Genomic DNA, 22,633 nt, shown 5'->3' with positions numbered 1-22,633 from the left:
TGTGGAGATCATGGAATGAGTTGGGTTGGAAGGGAGCTCGAAACTCATCCAGTTCCCCTCCCTGCTATGGGCAGGGACACCTCCCACTATCCCAGGCTGCTCCAGCCTGGCCTTGGGCACTGCCAGGGATCCAGGGGCAGCCACAGCTGCTCTGGGCACCCTGTGCCAGGGCCTGCCCACCTCACAGCCATCTCTGCCCTCTGGCAGTGGGAAGCCATTCCCTGTGTCCTGGCCCTCCAGGCCTTGTCCCCAGTCCCTCTCCAGCTCTCCTGGAGCCCCTTTAGGCCCTGCAAGGGGCTCTGAGCTCTCCCTGGAGCCTTCTCTTCTCCAGGTGAGCACCCCCAGCTCTCTCAGCCCAGCTCCAGAGGGGCTCCAGCCTTGGAGCATCTCCGTGGCCTCCTCTGGACTGGCTCCAGCAGCTGCACTAAAATAAAGGCGAACAGTAAAGACAAAAATTCTGAGTGAGCTGCCACTGAATTAAAATGGGATTCCACTTATTTCAGTGAACTTTGGGCTTGAAAATGCAGCACTTTGTGTCCAGGCCCAGCTTTGGCTTAGTCCAGAAAGGCTCCAGGCTCTGCTCCTCTCACAGAGCCTCAGCATCCGACAGGGCCATCCATCCTGGAATGCATCTGGGAGCACATGGATACTTCAGGAGGGTATCTGTGAGTATTTTAATTCTGTTAAGACCAAAATAATGATAAACAAGGATAATAGTTACAAAAATTCCTCCTCCCAGAAGAGTCCTAGAAATCCTAATTTACTGGCTGGTAGCTGGTAAAAGAGAAATACAGTAACTTAATAATCTGAGCATAGCGGTTTTCAGTAAGGAAAATTAACTAATTCATTATCACTTCTAATTTGCTGAGGCATAGCTGCCATATTTGTAAAATCAGCAGGTTCAGAAAAAAAGCAAGTTTTTAATGAATGTTCTTTTTCTCCCCGTCCCAGATCCATAAATGATACAATTACTTAGCTCCCTCTAGTGCCAATTCCTAAAATAAATTTCCCGCTAATGACTGCATTCACCAATGCAATCATCGGAGCAAATTAAAAATTCACTTGGCAATAATTAACTAGTGAACTCTCAAAGGATGGAGTAAATTGCCATGAACCAAAGCAGAATTCAACTGGTGGCACAATTACAAAGAAAGGTCAAATGTAGGCTTTCTGCAATAACAAAAATGTGCCATCGACGTGCAGACACCGAGGGGTTGGAACAATCGAGGCACACGTGCCAGTGCAGAGCAGCAGGCAGGGAACAGGGGCAGCACACGGAGCAGCTCCAGCATTCCTCTGACATTTCCAACCCCATTATTAAAGGTGCATTGTTGTTTTCTTTTTCCTTTGCACTGGTCATTTCCAAGGCTTGATAATTCAGCGTTCAAAGGATGCTCCGTGCTGAAATAGGACAGCTAAAAATGTATTTCTTTTTAAACTTAAATGGTAAAAAACTTCTCTTTTTTTGGTATATAGTAATAATAGTAATAATAATAGCAACAAATATATACTAATAGCAATAATAGTACATCCAGAGGAATCCCTGTGCTCACCCGGATGTTGGAGGAAAAAGGCATCACAGGAGCAGGAAGGCTCCTTATCTTGTATTACTGCTGTGGTTAAACTCCAAATAAAATAACCCTGAAAAAAAACCCTATTATTTGTAAGAATTTTTGGGGGTTTCTTATCACTGTGGGGTGGTTGTTCTATGACCTATTTCTGGATTTCTTTCCTTTGCTTCCATACACAAAACACTTCAAGACAAAGGATTTTCTGTGCAGGACAAATGCTGTAGTTACCTTTTACTTGGAGTTTTCATGCAGTGGCCATTCTGCAAATACAGCTGTCAAGTAGGCCAGGCTTAACTCGGAAGGGATGTCACAGCCCACCAGAAAAGATTGCGAAAGTTCCCATTTAATGGTCATCTTTGGGAAAAAGCATCTCATTAAACTGCCAGAGGGCAGGGTTAGATGGGATGTTTGGAGGAAATTTTTATAGTGAGGGTGGGCAGGCCCTGGCACAGGGTGTCCAGAGAAGCTGAGGCTGCCCCTGGATCCCTGGAAGTGTCCAAGGCCAGGTTGGACAGGGCTTGGAGCAACCTGGGATAATGGGAGGTGTCCCTGCCATAGCAGGGGGGTAATGGGATGAGCTTTAAGGCCCCTTCCAATGGGATTTTGTGATGATTAAAACCTTTCCCAACCATCACCTCCTGCCCCACTGTCCTGACCCTTTTCCAGGCTGTTCCAGCTGCATTTCTCTGCTGTTTTAGGAAGAGCAGCCCATGTGAAAGCTGCTGTGACTATTTCTGAAAGGACACTCAGCTCTCTGGAAACACCAGCCTCAGGCTGTTCTGTACAAACTGAACTAAACATATATACTTTCAAAAACCCCAAACTAAGGTCTTGTTTAGGCTGTGAAGGACAGGGCATCCACCACAGCTCAGTGATCTCATCCTGACTTCAGTTGCCTTTCTGCAGGAAAAGTGAATCTCAGTCCCAGGCTGGTGTGGCCTAACCTCAGCTTCCAAATACTACTGCTTGCCAGGTCAAAAAAAGAGCAGTCAGTCTGTTCCCATTCCAAAGCAGCTCCGAGGGGGTCACCCCCACATTCTCAGGGACTGGAGGCTGACCCCAAACCTCCCCTCCTAAGGCTCCTTTTCCATCAGAGCTGCTCCCACTTGCAGCCATCCTGGGAACTCCCGTCAGCCAGTTCATGTTCCTCCTTGAACTGCAGGCACTGGAAATGAAAGAGCAGCCTGGAGCCCTCCCAGCACAGCTCCAGGAGATCCTCCCTTCGTAATTCTGGGATTGCAGTGAGCTTCTGGAGAGGGCTCCCATGGATCCAGGGGGCTGGAGGTCCCTGTGTCCCCAGCCTGCGCTCTCTGCTTGCAGACAGAGCCTTGTCCTTGGCTTACAGAAATGCTTTCAAACACCACATCCAAGATACCTTAAAAAATATCCAGAGCAGCTCCTGGAGCTCCTCACCTGCTGCCTTAAAGATTCCTGGATGGAAGTCACCTGGCAATGTGAAAATATTCAGTTTACACAGATACTGTCTCACACACAGCACATTTTACCATTTCATCCCCACCTCTTTCTTTTTTCTTCACCCTTTTCTTTTAATTCAACAGGTAATGGCAATGGATTTTAATGTTCCAGTCATACAGGATATCCCACAAATGTTGTTAAAGTTACAAGATCATCTGGAAATTTTTAGGCCATGGTGTGATAGAAGAGAAAGAAAAAGGAAAGGAAAGGAAAGGAAAGGAAAGGAAAGGAAAGGAAAGGAAAGGAAAGGAAAGGAAAGGAAAGGAAAGGAAAGGAAAGGAAAGGAAAGGAAAGGAAGGAAAGGAAAGGAAAGGAAAGGAAAGGAAAGGAAAGGAAAGGAAAGGAAAGGAAAGGAAAGGAAAGGAAAGGAAAGGAAAGGAAAGGAAAGGAAAGGAAAGGAAAGGAATATAATCCATGGCAAAACATAAAAATTTAATTCAGAACAAAATTTTAGATAAATTTCATCTTCTTAAAACCCACAGAAATATATTTTCAATGTTCAGAGAAAGATCTCACACCAAACAGCCTGGTGGTGCTGCAGACAAATGATAATAATTTTAATTATATTATATATTTTCCACATTGTATTTTTATTTTTGTGAATATAATAAAATGCTTAATTTACCAATATTTATAATAACTATTACATATAATTGTAATATTAAGTACTAAACATTAAATATTTTATTTTCCAAGTGTTCAAGGCAAGGTTGGACAGGGTTTGGGGCAAGCTGGGATAGTGGAAGTTGTCCCTGCCCTTGGCAGGGGTGGGACAAGATGGGCTTTATGGTGCCTTCCAACCCAAACCATTTAGGATTTTGTGAATCAATAATCCTTTATATTATTATTATTATATTTTTAGTATGTATTTTATATCATATATATTATAATTCACATATTTCAATATTTTCTTTCTCTGGCCCATATTTCCATAAAATAAAAAGCAAACCAAAACAGCAACAAAAAGCCATCAGTGGTAACAAACCACCGATAAATCCACCACATCAGTGTCATGGGATCAGTGTCACGGGATGAGTGTTCTCCATGACCCAAACTGAGGGACTGGTGAACATAATTCTGTTAAAAAGGAAGGTGCTCTAGGGATAAATCACCCAGCAGGAATTTCTAAACCCCATCCCACTTTTCCCAATGCTGCCACAGCAGCTCAAGATAAAGATGATCGGCCCCAAACTAACGCACCACGGAATTATTATTGGCATCTCTTTGCAGGAGGAAGGACTAATGGGAATTGTGCAGATTGCATTCCCTTTCCTGCTGAAGGCAACCAACCTCCACCACCCAGAGCAAAACCTAAGCAGGTTTTTTTCAGCTGTGGAAGAGCCACTCAGGTTTGAATTTATTTCCAAATTGTTGATTGCTTCAAGATTTAGAGCACAAGTTTCTCTTCCACATCATTACAGGACAAGCAGCCCAGCATCATTTTTAAAGGCACACAGAATTTTTCATGGATTTTAGTGGCTTTAAAGGCAGAATAACTCTACTGCTGTATAACATCATCATCTGATGAGAAAGGCTGTTCTAAAAGCTCTGCCTCCATTCAGACATTCCCAATCCCACTCCTCCTGCTGATGTCCCATCCCTGGGTTGGGATAAACTTCCTGAGGATCTCCTGGGTTCCTTTGCCTGCCAATTTTCAGGGCCCCTCTTTAGAGTCAGCAGCACAAGGGGGTCCTGAGGCTGCCCAGCCTCAGGGGCTGCTGCTGTTCAAATCATTAAATACCCCTTAATTTAAGAGATTTAATAGAGCTCTGTCTGTACTTTGTTCACTTTGAACCCATCCCCTAAAAACGAGTGCTTAGGAGCACTATAAAATCAATAGCTGGCAATCTCTACATACAGGACTACCTAGAAAAGCACTGGAAATTTTTTAAGGCAGCTTCTTCAGGCAAAGGGAAGTGGCTGCAGGATTTAATTTGCTCTGCTTTGATTTCTTGTTTCTTTAAACTTTTGCCAGAGGTGATGGGGATGCCAAACGCACATTTTTTTGGTGTACTTTAAAATCCAAATAAATACAAATAACATATGCTTGGGTTTGGTGTTTCCCCTACAAATTTTTTTTCCCCCTGTAGAAAAAGCAGTCAGTAGGAAAATAGGTATTTCCAGTCTGTCATGAGAGCAGCCACAACGAGGAATCAGCAAATCTCTCTTAAAGAATCACTTACAGAGGGATTGGGAGATGAAGAGACATTTGCCTGCACTTGAAGAGATTTGTAATCAGTGGTGTTCTTTTGTGCTGGATTGATGCTTCCAAAAGTACATTTGCTGGAGCGCCGGTGTTTAATGCTTCAGACTGAAAAAACAAACAGGAACGAGCAAAAACAGAGCAGAATGCTCAGATGATCAGCTTCCTTGTAAAGGTCCTCTTTGGCTCACTTGAATTCACTAAGTACTCAAATATAACTTCTAAGAAGCTTCATGACGGTGGTCCGAAGTTTGGCATTCATTCACTCCATGGGAAAATTAGATTATTTAAATACAACCTTCATGAAAACTGTCCAGGATACCTTAAAATCAATATTTGTAAAGCAGAATATTTAAAAACCAGCAGTTATAATTAGAGCATCAGTTCATTATATCTGCACGTACGGCTTAAATTCCTTAAATTCTTGGAATATTTTTAAGCATAGCCTGAAGTATTCAAAGTTTTTACACCACCAGAAATTTCTGCTTACTGGAAAGGAAATCAAATGTGGGTTTGATTAATTGGTGTAGTCACATATTAAAAACTTTTGCTTCTTATCCCATTAAAAGTAACACTAATGAGCAATGGCTGTGACCTTCAAGGGGAAAGCCACGTGTGCTTCAACCCCTCAATATTTACCACCCAAATTTAATCTTTATAATGGACACCTTAAAAGGAATCTGATAGGAAATACTAAGAGCTGCTCCAAAAGTAAAACACTTAAGGAAGATTTTGATTAATGCCTCGTGATTAATCAATTGATTAATACAGTTTTCAATACAGATGTGAGGACAGTGTCTACTTTAATCAACCCTCCTGAACACGGTGAAGACAAATGATGTATTTTTGAGTCGACTGAAAAAACAAAGCCCGTTTTAGCAGTTATGTAAATTACAAGTCAAGCCTTCCTTACAATGCCCAGATTTTCCCTTTTACAAAAACCTTACACACAGGAGCTGTTAATTAGGTAATTGTCATCCTTTTGGGAAGGAACTTGCTATGAACCTAAAAGTAGTCCCACTTTCAGCCAAATAAGTGCACTTCTTTAAAGAAATTGTTTTAGAATTGCACTGTAATCCATATTTAAAGTCCCTCTCCCTGATATTTCTTTATTCTGAGACTGTTTCTAATTTGTGATTATGCTTTCTACCATACTAAAACTGAAATCTTTATTCCAGTCAAAAATAATCACCCCGTAATTACTGTGACAAACTGCCCAAGCTGTATCATTGTGGCCATTCCGACTAATGATATTGTATTAGAATGCCGAGCAATAGACTTCAAATGGAAAATATAATTATGTGCATTAGTTTGTCTAAGCATTTATAAGATCACATATCCATCAGTTATCAGGTCTCATAAAAAAAGCCATATATCACTGTCACTGCTGGTTTTGTTATTGGAAATGGGGGCTGTTATGAACTCTGCTTAGGATGTGTGGCTCAAATTCCACTTTTTCTGTTGTCCAGTAAATCCTTGTGAGCTGAAGTCCTACAAAATGAGCAGAATTCTCAGCTGATGGCAGGGGAAAAAAATTATTTGACTGTCTCACCAAACTTTAACTCAATGTTTATGGTGCCAAATAATCCTGGAGATGTGTCTGACTTTACTGTGCACAAAGTGGTTCACAGAATCATGGAATCTTTCAGGTTAGAAAAGCTCTCCAAGACCATGGAGTCCAGCCTGTGCCCAATTCCCCCCTTGTCAACAGCTCAGAGCACTGAGTGTCACATCCAAGAATTCCTTGGACACCTCCAGGGATGGGGACTCTAAACCTCCCTGGGCAGCTCTTTCCAGTGCCTGACCACCCTTTCCATGGGGAAATTCCTGCTGCTGTCCAACACAACCCTCCCCTGGCCCAGCCTGAGGCCGTTCCCTCTCCTCCTGTCCCTGTTCCCTGCCAGCAGAGCCCGACCCCCCCGGCTGCCCCCTCCTGTCAGGGACTTGTGCAGAGCCACAAGGGCCCCCCTGAGCTCCTTTGCTCCAGGCTGAGCCCCTTTCCCAGCTCCCTCAGGAATTCTCCAGCCCCTTCCCAGCTCCCTCAGCCACTCCTGGGGCTCCAGGCCCTTCCCAGCTGCGTTCCCTTTCCTGGATATGCTCCAGCCCCTCAGTGTCCTTCTTGTTAGAAGGGGCCCAGAAATGACCCCAGCGCTGGAGGTGCCTCACCAGCGGATAAATCCTGGCTGAACATCTCCGTACCTCCAGCTTCCAAAGCTAAGGAAATGCCTGAGCACCCTCTGAGCATCCTGAGCAAGCTGAGCACGAACCCAGCTTCACCTTGGCAGAACTGCAGTTCAATTTCACTCAGGCTCCTTCTCTACACACTTTGCTTTCCTTTGGAAAACCTGAACAGTTTAGGACCCTGGTAGGGAGAGTTCTTTCCAGTCTAAACAATTCCACGATTCCATGTCAAGGAGGATATGCAGAATCATAGAATAACAGAATGGTTTGGGGTGGAAGGGATCTTAAAGCTCATCTCCTTCCACCCACAACACCTTCCACCATCCCAGGTGGCTCCAAGCCCCGTCCAGCCTGGCCTTGGACACTTCCAGGGGTCCAGGAGCAACCACAGCTTCTCTGGGCACCCTGTGCCAGGGCCTCCCCACATATCATCACACAACAAGGAGAAGTTATTACGTCACCTATTACCACATCACAATGATGAGTTACCCTCAGAAAGTATAAATAACATTTTCCTCCCTCTTTTTGGGTCATTTGGGCTGCATCTCTGTGGTTCCGACACCCCGCTGAAATAACATCGTGCTGCATTCTGGTGCCAGTATAAATTTCAGCCATCCAAACAAGGCTGTGTATTTGAACTGACAAAGAATAAATTATTTGCATCTGGCATAACTGATGGTTGTGTCAAAGCCCTGTCTTATAATTCTTAATCTTATAGATGCCTGTTTACTTGTGCATAAGATAGCAGTGCTGAGTCTCTTCCCAGAACAATTATCAAGTTATTGCTACGGGCGAGCCTGGAACTTCCAGGGGAAGCCACATGAAAATGCAGCCAACCCGGAGCAGGCTGAAAGGGAAGTGCTGAATTAGAGCTCACTGCTCTGCTTTCCTCCTCTGTGCTCCCAGGAAAATGGGAATCGGAGGGTGCCAGGCAGGCACAGAGCCGCAGGTGTGTCTTTGCTTCCGTGTGCTTCCCAGGACAAGGACCCCAAATATCAGAGGAGAAATGTCACCCATCCTCCTCCACAGGTTGAGAAGATTCTGGGATAATCTACATCCTATGATACAGGATATTTTTTTTAAATGAAAACTACCTTTCAATGAGCAAGGAGTTGATTTTTTGAGTGGTTTCTTTACGGCTGCTTTTAATTAATAACGATTTTATACGTTTAGAAAGAAAATCCAGCAATGCAGACCTGGAGAATGTTTAAGATACGTTGTTTTCCCAGGAGAATTTTCAGTGATTTTTATTAATCCTGTAGTTTGCAATGGCTGGGTTTTATATGATGTTGTGTGGTTTATATTTATATTTGTATTTAACCTATTGTATTTGATTCCCAAATATGCAACAAAAGACATGAGAACCACAAGCCCTCAAAGGAACCTTCACTGCTCCCACCTGTTTTACCCCCATAAAGAACTGGGGCTCGATTTGGAAAGATGAATAGGCCATGAAATTCCTGCCTCTTTATTAGCAGAATTAATTTTAAAGGGTCAATGTACATCCTAGAAAATTTGTCTCATATTAAGATGTCCAGATGTTTTTGGTCTCTCTGTCTGACATTCCCACCATCAGAATAAATTGTATTTCCAGCCTAATGCAATAGATAAGAGAGAGGAATAAATCTCATCCAGTTCAGTTGATAAAATTAACATGCTGATGATATTTTAATGTTTCCATATAATCAAGGAAGCATGGATCATGCCTCCACCAGTTCCAATGTAATTCTCTTCTTTAATCTTTTCCCAAGGAAGAAAAAATCGAGCATTAGAGAGGAGTATGCAGCGAACAGTGAGTGCTCCAGTCTTGGGGCGAGTCGTTTGCGATGCGGTTGAGCAGCTTTGCCCAAAGGTATCGCAGAGCAGCAACCAGAGGCTGGGGTCAGCACCAGCCTTGCTGCAGTGCCACCGTGTCTCTCACTCATCAGGGCTGCTGGTGGAGCAGCTCCACTGAGCTGGAGAATGGCATTAGCATCTCAGAGCCACTCAGCGGCCGCACGACCTTGCACAGAGGGCAGAGAATCATCCTTGGCTCACACAGAGGGAACGGGAGCGGCTCCAGGCCTAAGGCAGGCAGAGTGTGGCCCAGAATTGCTGGAGCAGGACAGTGGTACAGGGCAGGTGGAAATAAAACTGTGTTTTGTGACCAGACAAAGTAAAGATATCAAAGGCAGAGGAGACAGAAAGCAAAAAAGGGGGAAGGAAAAAAGGAGAGGAAAGGAGAGGTCTCTGTACTGAACCTAAGAATTATTCCTACTTGGCAGAAACCATTGGTTTGTGGTGGAATTCTTCAGGCAGAAGACTGTAGCTGAAGGGGTTTAAAGACCCAATTCCCACTACATTTTGATGCTGTTTGGGTATTTAACTGATTCACAAAGCCTTAAACTCCTGGCTTTGGTCTGTACTGTACGAAATATCAGGATGCATCCCCTTCACATATTTGCAAGGGAAACATTCATCAGGTCCAGGAATAAATGGGACACATCAACAATCCCGATATATTCATATAATCTCCCTACTGTGTGTACTCAGCTTCCTTTGGCATCGTTAAAAATAGAAATGTTATATGAGGAAATTATTGTAACATTGTTATAAGTTATTGCAATGATTGTATCGTTACAATTATTGTACATATGGTTAAAAACTAATTTCAAGAAACAATGAAAGATTGTCCAAACTGAAAAACAGGGAAGCTTCATTTTTGTTATATGAATACTTGATTCCAAAATAATTCCTGTGTCTTTGCAGGTGGTCTGTGAGCCGGGCAGAAACCTGCTCAAGAGGAAGGCAAAGGCAGAGGTGACACAGAAAAGGTCCTGCTGAGGACTCACAGCTCTGTTTTGGCCAATGCAAGACCCAGAGACAACCCACAGAACAACCATCTCCAGAAGGAATTTCTATAAGGAAAGGGTTGCGAAACATTGCCAGGGGCTGCCCAGGGAGGTTTGGAGTGCCCATCCCTGGAAGTGTGCAAGGAATGCCTGGACATGGCACTCAGTGCTCTGGGCTGGGGACAAGGTGGGCACCGGGCACAGCCTGGACTCCATGACCTTGGAGCTCTTTCCCAACCTCAACGATCCTGCGATTTCCACATCAGGAAAGTGAGACTGCAGAAGGGTGTTTTGGGGATGTAGGAGGATGAGGTAGAGGATGCACAAGTTTGAATCTTAGTTATATTCTACAAAGCCTTAAAAACCATTCCCATTTTCCTCACGCACTTACAATTCCACCCTCCCGCCAGCATTTCCCAGCCTTGGGGAGAAGAGGAGAAGGACCAAAGCTGTGCCATCCCCCCAGAGCTCTCACACGTGCCCAGAGCTGCCCAACACGTGTGTTCAGTGCTGCAGGGGCAGCATCCTCACCCCTGTGCTCGTCAGTCATGGCTCTGCAGTGATCTCAGAGCTCCTGGAGCAGCACAGCGCGGCTCAGACACCGCGGAACCACTCGGAGCTGTCAGCACATTTCCAGCAGATTGATGGCTCTGAAGACCTCCAGTGTAGAGGGTAATGTTAAGGATCTGCAGTTACTCAGCTGAAGCTGAGATGAGGGATGCCTCCTTTCCAGGCCTGGTTATTGAATTTGAAAACCCTCATAGGTTTTGCTGTCACTGGTGTTGCTTAAAACAGACTGTTATAGGAATGAGTTAAAAAGGAACCACTGGGAAAAGAAGTTTAAAGGAAAAGGAAGATGTATCTTTATGGTTTTCAGGTTAACGCAGCGACAAAAAGATAAAGTTTCACCGTATAGTAAAAAAAAATAATCTTTGTGTTAGATTCTGGTCCTCAGAACAGCTTTTTTTACAGCCAAAAAACTCCTTAGTGTAGAAGTAAGCTCAGAGCCAAAACATTTTATTATACAAAAGTTTACCATAAGCGGAAGCTACTCGGAACTGAAATGCAATTTGCATATTCTATTTCACTGATTTTACTTTATTTCCTAATGAATAGCCTTCAACAGCAGGTAAAAAACTGAAGATAGAAAGCAGACTGTAAATAAGTGCCAAGTCAAAGAAACATTAAAAACCAGACCAGCAAAAAAAAAAAAAAATTAAATTTTTTTCTAACTTGCTACATTTGAAACACAAAGAACTATCTATTTTCATGTAATTACTTCTCATTTTCTCTGTGAAACCATTTCTATTCCTGAAGTAAGATACACTATTAACCCTCTGCCTTCCCAATCCCACACACTCCTTCACTCACCCGCCTACAGCTCCATGAACTGATCATGCTGCACATTTGGCCTTCATTCTTCGAGGTATCTTGGTGTAACCAACACTTCGTGCAACTTAATGAGAATAAAATGGCAAAAAAATGGGAATGGGAACTTATGAAAAATCTCTGAGTGACAAATTTAGTTCTTAAGTGGTGAACCTGGCTGTACGTCTGCAAGTTCATGAGAAATGTGGTACTAAAAAATAATAATATAATCCTGAATATGTATCTCTCCCTTGGGACTGGTTTCTTTGCACCAGAAAACAACGTCTTTATTAAAGAACAAGTCCATTTTTCATTAAGCATCAGGAAGTAGCCAGAATAGTCTGGTATAGCTGGAAGGGAAAGCTTCCCCCTAGAAAGAACAGTTTGAGAAGTGCTTCTTTTCTGAACTTTCATCTGTGACTTAAAACCAAGAGTTGTCATCTCATTTGATGCTGCTGACTGGGAGGTCCATGGGGAAAGCAGGATTTAGTGAATTTTGTTGGGAATTAAGTGCTTACATTTCTTCTCCAGAAGCATTTGCCTTTGCAGAAGAAGGCTGCCCCTCTCTTCTTCCAACTTCTTGGAGATATTTTATTCCCTCGCCCTTCATCAAGCTTCCAGTCCCTTTCATGAAACCACCAGCAGGACTTTGGGCAGTTCCAGCAGGGCAATAATTATCCAAAAAATGGGCTCGTAAATTCAGAGAGTGATATATTGCTCTGGGATCCCTCTTTCCCTCTCCAGCACAACCCATCCCTGCCCACTGCTGGCTTTTCAGCCACCCAAGACCCTTTGCAGAACTTTTACTTCTTCAGTGAACCAATGGTATAAAGCTTTCCCTATAAAACAAAAGGCAAAGCTGCTCACGAGGATTCTTTCCTCTTCTTTTCATCTGTCAATGAAATATTTAATGAATCAATCAATGGAAAGTCTCTAGGCAGGAGGGTTCTAAACTCACTGCCATAAGTAGGCATTTAATTTTGATTTACTGAGGTCGTTATTGCTTATTAATCAGATAACATTATGAAAGCTGAGTACGTGTGTGTCAGTTGTACATTAATTAGTTACTAAAGTAAGAGAAGTTAAAGAGCACCAGGAGCTGCTTACATGTCCCCTGAATCAATTTAATTACAAGGAAAAACTTCCAGAGCACATTCTTCCACATGGGTAACCATTCATATGAAAACAAATTGCAACAAATAGTGAGGTCTTCAGACAAAAAATGGCTTCTGGAAGTCACATAAGCAGCAGATAAATGCTTAAACTTCATTTTAAAAAAAAAATCCAAGTAATTTTTTTGACAACAACTTTATCAAGTGTATGCAGGAGTCAGAAGCTTCCTTTTTTCCAGAATTATCCATGCTGTGACTTAGGAACAGTTTGGTTGTAAAGATGGACATCCCATGCTATGACCAGATTACATCATACATTTCCAATTCCCAATAACTCTCAGTTATGGCCCACTATATCTCTTTATATTTTCATTCTCTAATTAAATATTACTCTAAAATATTCACTGGGCACAGCTCACGAATGGAAAATACTGAATATTGTCAGTGTTTTGCTCTGCCAGCCACCCCACACTGCTCCTGCTGCAGGGAAATGTTCTGGGATTCATGGATTTATTCCTGGGATGAAAAGTGCCCTCGGTTGCCTCACTTTTCCCACCACTCTGATTTATGTTCCCTCTCCAGCACAGGCTGAAACAAACTTTCTAAATCTGACAATTGTTTTATCAATTTTGGAAATTTGGCTGATGTGACAACATTATTTCTTAGAAAGCAAGCACATATTTACACTTACCACGTTTAAATCACCTGCTGCAGCTGAACGTTAATCCCAAGGACTAATTCCAATTGTTTTCCTGGTGATATCCCAATGCAACCAGGTAAGGAAGCTGCCAGGTTGCTGCTTGTCCTCCTGTGACATCTCCTGCCCAGCTGGGCCCTTTTCCAGAGCCAAAGCCAGCACCTCTCCATGCCCACACGTTCTGGGAATGTAAAAACAAGCAATAGCCTGTGTCGTGTAGTGACAAACACAGTTCAAAGTGCCATTATCACTTGTTCTCATGGTGATAATTAATCCCATCATCATTATCATAATGAGAAGCCACACTCCGAAAACGCTGATTGAAAAACTCCAATGTAAAAAATACAGTCACTCACTGCCCTTTCAGCCTGAGGGATTCTTACATTTGCTGTTGATTAGCACACAGCCTTCCAAAGAATTTTTATGCCCCAATCCAAACTTTTCTAGTGTTCTTATGTCTCACTTCGTGATTTTTTAAAATGTTCCATTCTAGCATGAAGTGCCAGGATTGCACTTTTGTTCATTAATTTGTGATGGATCTTTAATCAGATTTTCTTTTTCCTGATTTCTCTCCTCTCCCATGGAGGAGGTGACAAAGGAAGACAAAAAAATTGAGAGAGAAAGAGATTGTCGTGGCTTCAACTCAGCCAGCAACTAAATCCCACACAGCCACCTGCTCCCTCCCTCTGTGGGATGGGGAGGAGAACTGGAGAAACCTGTGGGTTAGATAAGACCAGATTAATAATTGAAATTAATTATGATAATGTTATTATTAATAATAATAGTAATGAAGAGAGGGAAGGGAAGGGAAGGGAAGGGAAGGGAAGGGAAGGGAAGGGAAGGGAAGGGAAGGGAAGGGAAGGGAAGGGAAGGGAAGGGAAGGGAAGGGAAGGGAAGGGAAGGGAAGGGAAGGGAAGGGAAGGGAAGGGAAGGGAAGGGAAGGGAAGGGAAGGGAAGGGAAGGGAAGGGAAGGGAAGGGAAGGGAAGGATAAGCTCTGAATTGCCATGATTATAAAAAGAGAGGTGGCTTTGGGAAGGGACCCCATGTAATGCCATGTACTGGCCCTTGATTCCAGGCCTTCCCACCAGGCAGAATTCCAGCCCCTCCTACAGCTGCTGAACATCCCCCCCACACAGACTCTCTTTTCAGCTTTTCAGACATCTTTATGAACATTTTGAAGCTGATAAATAACCCGAGCCTGTCCCACAGACACTCCTCTTCTGCAAGGCTGATAAGGCAAATCTAAACCACATATAGATAAACATTGCATTTTTAGAGGCCTCAGATTTGTCTCTGGTTCTCAGCTCACCACTGGGCTCTGCAAGCATAAAACGAGGTGTGTGAGATCCAAAACTCCCTGTAAATGACACAGTGCCACCTTTAAAATCCTGAACTTCAAAAATATTTGTGAAATACGTTCTTCACATTCCATATTTCCATATTCTGTAGATACAGAGATATGGAATGACCTGATACTGGTGAAATTTAAGTCTTGCACTATAAACAAAGGTGAATTGGTTCATCAGAGGGGCTTCTCCCAGTGTTTTTATCTGTTCTGGATGTATTAATTGGCTGTACACATATGCACAATCATCACATGGTAAATTAAAAAGGGGCACATAATAAGCTTAAGTCACCATAAATCATACAATAAACATCTGAAAGAGAAAATTTATTAAACAACATGTTCCCACAACAACTTCATCCCCTTCCATTAAATCCATAACCCCCTAGGACTTGTTCTACTATTCCCAATTCCTGAGTACACATTATCTATTAAAAAAATAAAATAAAAAAGCACAACTCACCATGCCAGGGTATGTCTCTTCCTCTCACATTTTGGTCTGGCAGTTTGTTTTCTGTGGCAGGAATTCCAGCCTGTGGCTATTTTGGATAGAAAATTGTGTCCTCCTAAATGAAAATTTCCTTCATTTTAATAATGTTTCTAATCTGCATCAACAAGAAACCCAGTGAATGGGTGAATGGGATATTCCCAGGGGAAGAATCTCCTTGTAGATGGTTACTGTGCCTTTTTAAGGCCAGCAGCTTGGATTTGGGATTCCTGCATCCCATGTGAATGAGGACCATTCCCAACCAGCTTCTCCAATAAAGCAAAAAAGAAGTTTCTTTTCCTGCAAATACTTTGTTGAAGCAGGTTCTGTCTTTGCTAGAAGTAAACTACTTTTCCCAGCCTAAAATTTCCGAGTACATATTTCCCTTTAGGCAGAAAATGGATGTTCCTCTGGAGAACACACTGGGATTTAGACCTTTTCCTTCACGGAACTCCAAAGTGACTTTGGACAAATCGCTGTTAATCCTACATTGCTCAGGTGTCAGAACTGATCTTATTTAACAATTTTGATAATTAATTTGACAGAGGATGTGAGGACACCAATTACATTGTTTTTCCTGACATGAATTTGGAAGGCAGTGCCGACTCCAAGGAATATCAGACGACAGGTAAATGAAATGATCTGGGGATTTCAATGACAGAAGTAGGATAACATTTAGCAACACAAAACTGCAAGTTCAGGAACTTAGGAGTGAATAATTGCTACTTTTGAGGCTGGTTTTGGAAATGGAAAAAGAAGGCAAAGATTTCATGATATGCTTGAACATAAATCACTGATGCAACAGCCCCATGAACACAAATGGTGGGAACATCTTCTGATGGGGAAGAAATAATATTCTCATTATAAATAGGAGAATATTCCCACTCTTCTACAAGCACCATGTTGGGACTGCCTAGTGCTGCACTCTATTCACAGGCAGGAGGAAAAGTCATCAAAATATGGAATACTCAGGAAAAAGTCCAACCTCACTTAAGTGATGAGAAAGAAACAAAGTCACTTATTTAGCAGTAAAATGAATGAAGACTTGGATAAAACTACTTGAAATCGCTAGGAAAGGTTGGTGCCAACATGAACAGGCTATAAATAAATTCAGCTTATTAAAAGAATATGTGTAAATAACATCTTTTGGCAGGAGAAAGATTTTCCAACAGGAATAGAGAAGGCAAAAAGTTATTTTGAATTACAGTGGTCAAACCCAATTCCATTGTATGCTTCCCTGGAAAAGCTAGGGGATTTTGTAGCCCTTGCTGCTGTGACTTTGAGTATGTTGAGCATTTTTTGTCTATTCCATTACACTGGAGATGAGAGCCTGACATTCTTAGAGTTGCTTCAAAATCCCAGGCAGGACCAACAGGTGTGGGGTGTTGGGTGCACCAGTTTTATTGGCACTCTTTAAATTGGATCTGTCAGCCAGGAGAGAGGTTTACATCCCACGTGGATCCTCATAAAGTGCTATTGCAGCACCTCATGTCTCTGTAAATACAGATGAATATATAGCTAATGAATACAGATAAGAAATATAAATAATCACAGGTACCACATACATGAACCCATACACAGCTCAGGCATTCATGTGCTCTCTAGACAAGGATGGATCTCAAAGTGAGGTGTAAATGTAGGTTTGAGATTCGTGTTATTATCACATTAAACAATAAATGTGTGTAAAAGAGCCTGTTTTGCTATTTCCACTCGTTCTAAACACAGGGTACAGCCTCCCCCCGTATCCAGCCAAACAGCAGACACAATCCAGGCCCTTAAGCCACATCTTCTTATGCTAAAACCTTCCATCTTTTGCAAGTAACTCATCTGATTTCCATGATCATAAAGAACTGGATAACACTAAATTATAACAACAGCAATCAGGGACATGGGGAGCAAGAGGATCCTCGATTGCAGCCCATGCATCACTCAATAGCCCCACAGAAGAAGAGATTGAAAAGCACATCAATTCACATAACTTCCTCCCAGTGCCCATTGTCTTTTTCAGTTCCTAATGATGCTGAAGTGTCTCCATGATTAAAATTTAAAGGTTTCCCAGTAACCAAGTAATTTGCCCAAAACTCCTTATCTAGCACTCACCACGAAGACTCTGATTTTAATATACCATTAATCAAGCTCCAGCCAAGTTTACTACCGATACTTTCAATTACAGAGGAACTAACTTCATTCTTCTCAGTGTGGCAGAGAGAGACCACTTCTCTGATTAGCCACAGCCCCTAAAAACAGATGGATAAAAAGGCTGGGCTGGATGCACTTTCCTGAAGGAACTATTTGTTGCGAATTACGATTTAGTAAACAAAATTGGATCACTCTGCTGCAGGATAAACTTCAGCCAAATTTTGAGCCCTACATACCCTAATTACAATAAAAACCATGAGCCGATTTCAAGTTTTACGGTGTAACAATAACGTGGGATTTGATGAAATGTAAATTGACGCGACGGTGAATCAAACGGGCGAGTTCCAAATATCCGCGTATTTCCCACCACAAACATTCCCACAAATGCCCGTGGTGGGTGTTTAATTGAGGCACATGAATAGATCCACAATCTTCAATAGGACATCTCGTGCTCTAAGTGATGCACGTGCACAAGTGATTGCAGGATCAGTTATCAGAAAATGATCCCCGGTACAATTTATAAGAATTCCAACAGATTGCAAATAGCTATGATTTGTCACACAACATCTGGTCTCTTCTCTCCACAATCAAATGGACAAATGGAAATAACAATACAGGCTGTGAAATCGCAGCTTGGAAAAAACAATTAGAGGGAAAGGGACCCCTACCTTACCCTGCTGGAGTGATGGAATTTGCACAGGGCTGCCTGGCTCAGCTAACGAAGAGTCAGCACTTGTTTGAGCTCTAGTGTGATTGCCACAAAAGAAATATTGAATTCTGAAGTTGTTTCCACAGCTGCAGTCAAATTTTCAGGCAAAATGGGATGGTCCTGTTACTGCCCTGGGAAAAACTTTCCCTGTTCTGAGGGATCAACGTCCTGTCGAGATGGGTGAGCAGATGGACCAAATTGTAATGTGTTATTTAAATAGATCAGTATTATCATTATTTATAGATCTATGTATTATTACTATGTCAACCCAATCCCTTGGTTCTGGATGCTGCCAACCATTAATTCTATTTAATTCACCTAGAGAACACTACAGCACGTCCAGGAACCTTTCAAAATTGCAAGAACTTTCTCAGCAGTGAAATCAGAGGGACAGGTAACAATTAGTTTGGCTGAGAATTAGGAATACCCATCACTAAGCTCAGATTTATGCAATACAATTTAAAGGATGTATGTAAAAATGTTGAGGAAAAAAATTAAAGAGGGTGTTTACAATAACAGCAACTGAGACAGATTTCCATTGACAGCATTACTCAAAATCTCTGGATGGCACCGTCTGCTGGTAAGTTTGATTATCTGGTGAAAAATCAGTTTGATCTTTAAGAAAAGAGCAATGAAACGTCTGAGCTTCCTGTCATTCAAACCCAGCCTTCACAGAGGAGTTGACATTCTCCACTTGAGTTAAATAAAAGTTTCAGCTCTTACATGGGAGCCACTTTTACTAAGACAAGAGACATTTGGGTGAGGTAACAGACTTCCTTTACATTGATGTCCAAAGAAATGAAAGATTTGGGTATTTTTTCAGATAATGAGTAAATCTGCTCTTTTTGGAGTGACCTCAGCACCAACCTCCTCTCTGTACAAGCTCAGCACAGCTCTGCAAGCAGTGAACTCAAGGCAATATCCAGGCAAGGAACTTCACTTTTATTTGGTATTCATCCAAAAGTTCCCAAATTCCTGCTGCTTACTCTTCTTTCAGAATTTTTGTTCCCCAGCAATAATCAACAGTGTAAAGTGGAATAGATAAGGCATACAAAAGAAAAATAAAATCACTAAGATTGTTCCTGAAGTTCTCCTTTATCCCAAACACACTAATACCTTTTTGGAAAACGTACAACGTTAACCAATTCTTTTCTGTCAAGTAGCAATTTTTTGGCAGATCCCTTTTGCATGATTCATGAAGGACCAGTAAAAGGCTAATTGTTCAAATTAATTTGCGTAAATGACTAAGCAAGAGATAACAAAATTACATCTGCACTTGTTTGGCAAAGATTCAATAGCAGCAGCCCTGTACTGCCAGCTGCTTCCAGACAACACTCTTGCAGAAATTAAAAGCTACAAATATTAATTAATACACTTTTTTGGTACGTTAATTTGCACTGAAAGGTTCCGGAGTACAAAACTGCTGAGAAGATGAACCATGATAATTAGAATTAATGGGATGGATGCATGTTTTTTGCAGCTGAAGTTTTAAAAACCCATGAATGGAACTGGGAACTTGGAACTGACATTCTCATAAATCTCTATGATAATGCTGCTATTAGTATTAGAAGGATTAAGTGCTGTGGCTCCGGCGTTATCCATCACATGACACGTTGTATCCCATCTGTCACCGCAGCGCCTGAGACATGAGCGCTGTCCTTGAGGAAGCCGCGTGAAAAGCTTTGGGAATTCAAGGAATTGCAGGATGGATGGCTCAACCCCCCGACTCTCCGGCAGGAATAATGGCCGGTGCTCTGTTCTTGTCAGCTCAGGGCTTGAGCAAATACTCTGGCTGTGGTTAAGTTAAGTTAAGTTAAGCAGCCTGAATTGGAGATAAATCAGCAACAGTCAAATGTCACAGATTTTTATAGTTCACTCCTTCCTGTCGTTGTGAGATGGGCGCCTCTGGAACTGGTTTTTACTGGTGTTCACCCCATTCATTTGGCATTTTTTAGGGCAGCCAGCGCCACTGGGGCTCCACTCAGTGCACTGAAATAACAAATAATTTTTACATGAAATCACTAACGAGATCATTTACCTGTTTCACAATGTTATCTCCATGATACAAATCCCCTTCTCCATGGAAATGCTGTCAGAAAAAAATGAAATTTTAGATGCATTCTGTCTTGAAATTTTGCCTGGAAAATTACCTTCAAATTTTGTGTTAGGGCTTTCTAAACTTTTGAAAAATTATTGTATTTTACTTCCTAAAAATACTTCACAGGGACACATATAAGACCATGCTGCCCATGTCACTAATTATTTTTTCAATGCTAAGAAAGGCTGTAGAGAAGGAAGTTTCAAGCTTTCAAAGGTAAGAAATTCTTAAATAGCACTTTGCCTTCTATTTTGAACGATGCCTGTGCACACGGGCAATGGAATTGGTGAGAAAGGCTGGACCAGAGGGGGTGTCTGAGAAAGACCAGACAGAGGAGATTACCCTGGGAAGGAGCAGCTTCCTCACCCTTCCCAAAAAGCCACCCCATGGTGTTCAAAGTCCCCAAAGCAAGCCAACACTAAGGAACATCTATTAGACAGTAAGATCCAGAATATTTTTCCCCTCAAGTATTTTGGTAGGAAAACTCTCAAAATTATGCTGTCACAAGTTATTAGAATTATTAGAACTTATTGTTGGTGGAATTCTTGGGGCTGCCTTGTGCAGGGCCAGGAGCTGGACATCCATGATTCTTAAGAGTCTCTTCCAATTCAGGATATTCTATTATTCTACCCATATTTTTATTCTTTTACTCTGAACTATTGGATCATTTTCCTCTTGTACAACAACTCTGATTTTATTCTGCTTTTATTCACCTAGGTGGGCTAAAAAAATAACAACTTGTTATGTCCCTTCTCTGATGACATCATGGAATAAAATAAAAAGCTCTCCTTGATCCTGACCCTGAGCATGTGGGTTGTTAATTTTGTGCAGTCAGACTGCTCATGGTCTCACAGCTCACGAGAACTCAACCAAAATCTTCCCATTCCGCGGATCAGTCAGAGAGCACAGCAGCGAGGGTGGGTGCTCAGCTCCCCAAAACCAGGTTTTCATAGCCCCATCCAGCAAAAAATCCTGGAAAACACAAATTTTATTAATCTTTTAGATCTTATATTTATAGCAATAATAAAAATATATGATAATTTATTAATTACTGTGAATTATAGAGTATGTGAATATTTTTCGTCAACAATAGCATTATGTTTATGGTCCAAAATATTCACTCAGGTGGGCAGAAATCAATCAGCCTCAGAAATTAATACATTTCAATTAATAACATAAATTAATATCTTCTTCTTTCTGCACTCTGAAGACACAACTGTTTACCTCTACACAGAGATGTGAGACAGAATTGCTGTGAGTCACATGGCATAAACACACAAAGAGGTTTTGAGCCAAGTTAAATCAGGGATTAAAGAGAAAACTGGATAAAGTTGAGAACCACAACACCCAGATAACACAGGAGGAGGAAACAGGAGCATGGATAGAACAGGGCACAGCACCAAGTCATTCCTAATCATTTAAATTGTTAAATAGAAAAGAAAATCTGAGGAAAAAATATATCATCAACAAAATTTTGCATTTCTGTAGCAGAAAATCCAAAGCACTTTATTGATACCTCTGTGGGTTATGATCCTGATATTCCCAGTGGGATAACCATCACCACTATGGTTTGGAAAAAGCAACAGGAAGGGGACAAACTTTGCCCAGAGCACAGGAAAACCCAGTTGCAGAGGGAGGCAGTGCCCCAGCTGGATCCCGGCGCTGTCCAGGATGCTGATCCAGAACATCCCACCCATGGCACCCACTGGGCAAGGAGGACCTGGAAACAGGGGTTTTAATTCTCGTTGCAGCACAAGGAATTTGTGGAATTGGAGAGCCTGCCAAAGATCACCTGGAGCCAGGAGGAGTTTTGCAGGCAGGGAATTTCTCTGAAATATAATTATCACCTCTATGCTGTCCTGTTAAAGCAAAGGGTAACGGTGGTGGCTGTTTGGCACCGGATCTAACGTGGATTTTGTTCCTTCTCTCTGTCTTTAATCAGCACACCGGACTTGCTGAAACTTCCCAAAACACAGGATTCTGGTGGTTTTTGGTGTGTGATTTTGGTAATTTTTGGTATATTATTTTGGCATTTTTTGGTGTGTGATTTTCACAGAAGTTTCACCTTTTTTATGCTGTTGTCACTTCTCACTCGTGGCCACATCACAAAGCAAATTCCAGGCCATTCCTGACACCAAAATTCATGCTAAGAGTAACTTGAAGAGCTTAATTATTAACTGAATGAACTTCCTTTAAGCTGTAATAATAGAGCAGCATTAGTAAAAAGAGTACTTAGATTTGCATTTATGGCCCTTTACTGAAACCATTTGCTTCCCCTGAGACAATTCTTCTTTCTTCCATCTCATCAGTCTCATGGCCCAATACAGGGCATCAAACCTGTCATTATCAGTCCTGGTCTGATTGATACACAAAACTTCTCAGGAAGATTTAGGGAGTATTAGGTGCTTCCAGGGA

The 22,633-nt window shown here is 42.0% G+C and overlaps 1 long non-coding RNA gene across 1 annotated transcript in view; it reads right to left on the bottom strand.

The window, feature by feature from the left end:
* Positions 1-3,593: 3,593 nt before the first annotated feature.
* LOC109145625 overlaps positions 3,594-22,633 on the bottom strand; it is a 28,474-nt gene continuing 9,434 nt past the window's right edge. Inside the window, exons 3-8 of the long non-coding RNA XR_005602419.1 lie at positions 21,019-21,190; positions 20,159-20,209; positions 15,249-16,766; positions 13,434-13,620; positions 11,634-11,718; positions 3,594-5,572 (exon numbers count right to left, since the gene is read on the bottom strand). This is a non-coding gene — a long non-coding RNA (uncharacterized LOC109145625). The remainder of the gene's footprint in view (positions 5,573-11,633; positions 11,719-13,433; positions 13,621-15,248; positions 16,767-20,158; positions 20,210-21,018; positions 21,191-22,633) is intronic.

Source organism: Corvus cornix, chromosome 7 (genome assembly GCF_000738735.6).
Source record: "Corvus cornix cornix isolate S_Up_H32 chromosome 7, ASM73873v5, whole genome shotgun sequence".
Taxonomy (NCBI): Eukaryota; Metazoa; Chordata; class Aves; order Passeriformes; family Corvidae; genus Corvus; species Corvus cornix.
The sequence above is the reverse complement of the archived record's forward strand: the minus strand, read 5'-3'. Positions and strand labels throughout refer to the sequence as shown.